This window comes from Talpa occidentalis, unplaced genomic scaffold (genome assembly GCF_014898055.3).
Source record: "Talpa occidentalis isolate TD23 unplaced genomic scaffold, MPIMG_talOcc4v2.1 talOcc4.15, whole genome shotgun sequence".
Lineage (NCBI taxonomy): Eukaryota > Metazoa > Chordata > Mammalia > Eulipotyphla > Talpidae > Talpa > Talpa occidentalis.
The window spans coordinates 49,602,821-49,609,097 of NW_023601543.1; the positions used below are offsets into that span (position 1 = coordinate 49,602,821).

General features: G+C 42.9%; 1 pseudogene; it reads right to left on the reverse strand.

Annotated features, from left to right (window-relative positions):
- Positions 1 to 3,144: 3,144 nt before the first annotated feature.
- On the reverse strand, positions 3,145 to 3,992 carry LOC119246689 (inhibitor of growth protein 2-like; annotated as a pseudogene).
- Positions 3,993 to 6,277: the final 2,285 nt, after the last annotated feature.

The window sequence follows — 6,277 nt, forward strand, 5'->3', positions numbered from 1 at the left end:
ATCCTACCAGCAACATCGTGTGTGCTAACACACCATGGAGCAAGTCAAAAGTCAGAAAAAGTGGGCCTCCCCTGGTTCGCAGGTGGTTGAGTGCAGCGCTGTGAAGCCATGCGCATCCAAGTCTTGACAGCACCAGTTCAATACCGGCCTGCCGGTGAGGGTCCCACATGGCACAGCAGACTTCTCCTGTCTCGCCCACTGCTCCCCTCAGCAGTGTATTTCATCAGTATGCCTGTTCTGTTCCCTGCTCTGTCTCTGGTGAATCCTCTCACCCTCCCACACATCTGGCCTGTACCCCTGTTCTTGTATAAATAAATAAATAAATAAATAAATAAATAAATAAATAAATAAATAAATAAATAAATAAATCTTAAAAAAAAGTCAGAAAAAGCAAGACAGCATGAGCCCACTTGTATTCAGTTTATACCAACCATGGCTGCTTAACTCCACTCGTACTTCCCAGCAAACGGCCCCCCATTCAGGGAGGTAGAGTCATGTCATGTTGTGGGTTATAGTCCTAGATACCTGAGATCTCTTCAGCATGGAGATGAGGTGGAGTCCATAAAAATATTATGGTGTGTTTATTCAGGACTTCATTCATGGACTCAAGAGTTTGTTCCATATTTTTTCTCCAACATCCTCTCCTGAAGTATCTCTGATTTAAGTTTAGGTGCTTTGCAGTAGGCACTTTAGGATCTCGTTGGATGTGTCATAATAGACACCCATAAAACAACTAATTTCAAGGGCATTAGCTTGAGTCTCATCATCTTGGAAGCAGTCAGTAGGGTCCCCCTATCTTCCCCAATTATCTATGTTGGAAACATAGACATCATGCTGTAAGTCGGGTTGTAATCCAAACTTTCTGGGCCACTGGATAGACACCACCAAAACCTAGGTTGAACCAACAACAGCATAAAACACTGTCCAGGGCTTCTATTTACTTTCTTTTCTCTATACCTTATTATTTCTCCACTCTGTGCGAAGGGTTTTAAGGAACTGGCTTTTGTGCTATGCAGTCTGTATGAAGAATTCAAGTGAGTATAAGGAATCAGGTCTTGGAATCATTTAGAAATTAGTATTTTCTTCCTTTTTGTATGTTTGGTTAGACAACTGATTCGGTATCACCATAGAGGAGAGAGATTGACAGGAATCGGTTGTGGAGTAAGCTGGAGAGGTTGTTTTTTTTTTGTTTGTTTGTTTGTTTGTTTGTTTGTTTTCCTGTTTACCCTTCTCCTTTAACTTCTTTGGTTAATCTACCCAATCACATTCTTCTAATTCAGCCGTCTAGGATCAGGCCAATAGTTTGGTTAGTGCATTCAAAATACCTTATTACTTTTAAGCCTGTGTTTTAATTTGTGGGACAATGACACATGTTTTCGCTTTCATCATGTTTCTCATTAGAAATCACTACTGTATGTGAAAATCAGCTTTCATTCCCCTTTTCCCAATCTCTGTTTTAACCCAGTCCTGTGGGACGGCATCTGAAGCAATACGGGTGAGGTGCTGTGATGGTTGGAATGGCTTGGTTTCCCAAGATGGCTAAGGACAAGGAGCTCTGATACTTTCAGACATGCTGACAAGTGAAATGAAGGTTTTCACCACTCCAGATACTTGGTCATTTCCCCCACCTCTGCAGAAATCAAATGAAGGACAACTAGTAAGAAATCTTTTTATCTCCCTCTCTATATTTAACATCAGTAGGTAAATTATTTTTAGGTAAAATAATCCATTTGTTACAGGACAGGGAGATGGGAACACCCAAAACACCCAAACCTTGCATACTTTAAATTGCTTCTCTCATATGCCACATCAAGTCAAAAAAATAGTGTATAAGACCGTCAATTGAAAGGAATATTAATACAATTAGTGTGCAATAAAGAAAAGGGGAAGAATAGAGCTTTCAAGTCAAGCACCTGAAGTACCCATCCCCTCATGGATAAATGCCCAGCCAAACAGGGTTGACCCAAAGCATGGCTTTTGAGGCCCAAAAGTCTGCCACATATCTAAAGCACCTTCTGGTGGGTACCCATAGAAAAGGGTCAGAAACAGTCAAGTCTGGAAGGAAAAGAGCAAAATCAAAATCAAGATCAATGCTGTTGTTTTTAACTTCCCTACTGGTCCCTCATTCACATCTGTTTCAATCAGTCCAGGACCCAAAAACAAGTGTAGCTTCTTCATATGTCTCTCTGCTCCATGTTTCTCCTCCAGGTCTCCTTTTTGCTCTCCATCTTTCCCTCTTTCCTTCCCCAGTCTCCTCTCCAACTTTCCTCTCTGCTCAGCCAACCCTCCCTTGAGTGGGCAGTGAAACTAGAACTTCCCCTTTTCCTGGGGACCACCCTGTTACACATTGATATTGTAATTTTTCACTTAAAAGTATTTTGGATTTTATTTTTTTTTAAACATTCTTTTACTTATGCAGTCAAGAACCGGGTTATAGGTCAGAGGTGTGGGTGTGAGAGGATTCACCAGAGACAGAGTGGGGAACAGAACAGGGGACTGACTGAATGAAATACACTGCTGAGGGGAGCAGGGGTGAGTCAGGAGAGGTCTGCTGCACCATATGGGTAGCTCCCGGGTCGGGGATTGAACTCGTGCTGCAGTGGCTGCCAACAGTTTCATAGGTTGCATTTTAACCCCTTGCACCACCAGGGAGGCCCAAATTTTAATATTGATTGCTCATCCCCAGTGGTAATTTTCTGTCTTTCTTATTTGTCTCTTAAGACTTTTGTGTTATATTTCCTAACTCAAAGTTTGGCTTTTTTCACCTTGATGTGCTGTTTTACTCTGTCCCATCGATAGGAAATTCTATTTCCCTGTATTTTCCTAAGCTTGAAAAATGGCTGCCTCCAGAATCTGTTTAAGTTAAAAACTACTAACTTTTTTCAGATATCCTAATAAGATAAAGGGTCCTTATTGTACGGTTAGAAAAAAAAAAAAAAAACTTCTGAATTGTTAATTGGAATAGGAAAAAAAATTAGAGAATTTTTAATCTAATTTTTTTTCAAAGTATAACAACTTTTAATACACCATTAATACTAATGATTAAAAATCATTGCATAGTCTTATGCATTTACCCTAAAACATTTTCTGAAAGTAAATTCGGAAAGAATTATATAAAAGACAAACAACCCCTTTAAAATGTGGATGACCTTTACTACCTCGATCTTCTGTCCTTTTTTGTCTTTTCTGGACCTTTGTCCATTGTCTTCTCGCTGTTTCCCCTGCAGTTGGGGCAGTACCACTTCCCCTTTGGTTTATACGTGAGTGAAACGCAGGAGAAATGAAACCACTCAATTGAACACTGTTCATTGTCACACCCGATCATTTCCCCTTAAGACACTTGGTCACACAAACAGTACGTAGGTTCATTGGGGTCGATGGCCAACTCCACGGGCGACGCCTCCCTCTCCTGCTTGGCCTTGGAGCGCTTCTTTTTCTTGGCGGACTTGGACTTCTTCTCCTTCGGGGGCTGATCGTCACAGTCTTCAATCCCGTTCGTCATGTGACATAAGTCACGGCTTTCGCTGGTTCTCTGTCTCCGGGGTCTTCGCGACGATCTTTCTGGCTGGCTGGAATCCAGCTTTGCTTTGTCTGCGGCACGCTCACTGTCAGCAGGATCCTGGAAACACTATGAGTGTAACTCCATTTGCCTCGCCCGATTTTCCACCAACTCGAGCATCTGGGTGACAATCTGACTCTTCTCATCGCCCAGCTCTTGACTATTGATTAACGCTCTCTGGAGATGCTGCTGGAGGTGTTTTTTATGGTTCGAGTCATCTTCTTTCTTGTATTTTTCATAGACATCATCAATTTCCTTTAATGTTTCTTGATACTTGTTGTCCAGCTCGCGCAGCACCGACACGTTCCTGCATGTCGTGCGGCAGCGACTCCACGCACTCGAGGTAGTCCTGCACGTAGCAGCTCAGCAGCCGGCTGCGCTCCCTGCTCAGGAGCGAGGCCGGCGGGTAGAGCTGCTGCTGCTGCCCCAGCATCCTGCCGCCGCCCGCGCCGCCGCCCCCGCGCCTGGCGGCCGCACATACACCAGCCACGCCGCCGCGGGGACACCGGCAGCCGCTCGCGAGACCCCGCCGCGGCCCCCGTGGCCCCCTAAATTTATTATTTAAATTAATTAAATTGGTAAAAGTAAAGTGTGTAGGGGCCTCCCTGGTGGCACAATTGGCTAAGATGCAACCTACGAAGCTGTCCACAGCCACTGCAGCACTAGTTCTATCGACCAGGGAGATAACCACATGGAGCAGCAGACCTCTGCTGACTTGCCTGCTGCTCCCCTCAGCAGTCTATTTCAGTAAATCTACCTGTTCTGTTCCCCACTCTGTCTCTGGTGAATCCTCTCACCCCCCACACCTCTGTACCCCAGTTCTTGTTTGCATAAATAAATCTTAAAAAAAAGATGTACAGGAAATGTGGCTACTTGCATGCTACCTTCAAAATCTCACATCTGATTGTTACCACATGACCAAGGGGAACTCTAAAACCTCCAAACTTGCAGGTTTTAAAGGGGTCCTGCCATCCATGAACACAACGACAAAGCATACATAGTGTGAAAGAACTTTATTCTGTATGGTTGGTGTGCATGGAGAGGCAAGAGAAGAAAAGTTAAGAGTTTTCCAATAAAACACCCAAAGTTACCCATAACCTAATGGGTAAAAGTCCATATAAACAAGGTTTTCCTGAAACAAGGCTACTGAGGCTTGAAAGTTTGCCACAAGGCTAAGGTACCTTCTGGTGGGGAACCATGGGAAGAGGACAAAAGTTATCAGGCAAGCTTGGGGTGAAAGGCACAAACTCAAATTACAAATCAAGTTAATGGCTGCCCTTGTCAGCCTCCCCAGGTGACTTTCACCCACATGTCTCTTGCAAGTGTATCTACATGTCTGTCCTCCATCTGCCTCCTTCCATGCCTCCCAAATCCCTAATGCAAGTCCAAAACAGAGAAGTGGGCCCTTCTTCTTCAAGTGTCTCCCCTCTCTATGTGTCTCAGAGGCATCCTGCTTTCCACCAGCTTAGCCTGGCCTCTCAGGTATGTCCATAATTAAATGGATTAGGGAACATGGTACCACACCTTTTATGGAGTGAAAGATCAGTGCAGGAGTCTGGAATGCAAGAGCACACCAGGAAGCCTACCTGGGGGTAGGAATGCGGAAGCCCACCTAGAAAATTCAGACAATAAGCCTCTCGCTGCCCTACAAATCTTTTTGCCCCCTACAAACTTTTTCCAGCCATGCAAACCCAAATTCCCACCTGACCTCTCCATACCCTATAAAAGCCTGCCTCCCACTGGCAACGTGCATGACTTCACCTACCCCCACCTTGGGTTCGTGAATTATACCCGGAGGCGCAATAAATTTTCCCCTCCTTTGAGAAAGCTTGGCCTGGCTCTTCTTTTCTTTACTGTGCTGAACCTTTAACAGAGATGTTTCCGTTGAAGGTTAGGGTTAATTAATAGCAAAATAAGAGATCCTTAACTATCTCCTTCCTTGACCTCATGGTCTATTATCTTTTAATTTTTCATGGAAAACCATAAAATTTATTAAAGTGTTCCTTTGAGTAAGAAACTGGCCTGCTCTCAGCTAGGCTGAGCATAAACAAGGGTTTTGGGAAACAATTTGACTTTTCTCTGCTTCTTTTTAAAGTAGTTTTAATCTTGGGCCCTAGATGTTTTGGTAGCGGTTAAATGAGAAAGTTACTGTAGTATGTAAGAATATTAGCTTACATCTCATATTGGAAACTTCTTCAATATAAAAGTATATTCGAGGAAAACGTAACTAAATGCAGATATCAAACTTAACATAAAGGAAAAAATAAGTTCCTTAAGTAATTAGGCTATACTTGTTTTGTAAATGGAGTGTTTTTCTGAGACTAGAGGTCTGGCTGCATTGAAAAGCCTTCCCATCCAAAATCTTTTCTAGGAATTTAAGAACAAGAAATCAGGTCTTATGAATATGTGATGCAAATTTTCTGCCCTACCTTCTTCATAATCAAAAGAGTCATTTTTAGAAATGCATATGTAAGGAATGTTCTCTTATCTGAAGGAGTTAGTAAAGAAGAACTATTTAGAAATTCAACCAGTAAAAGTGTTACAGGGCAACCCCCATATGAAATGGGTTGCCAGACTGTGGGCCCTCACCCTCGTGCTTAAATGGGACTTATTAATACTCAACTTCAGGCACACACAAAAGGTTAATAAAGGCTTTATTTCCAAAAGAAAGGTAAATGAATATCTCAGGGAGAAAAAGAGGGATATAAATTCCTGAAT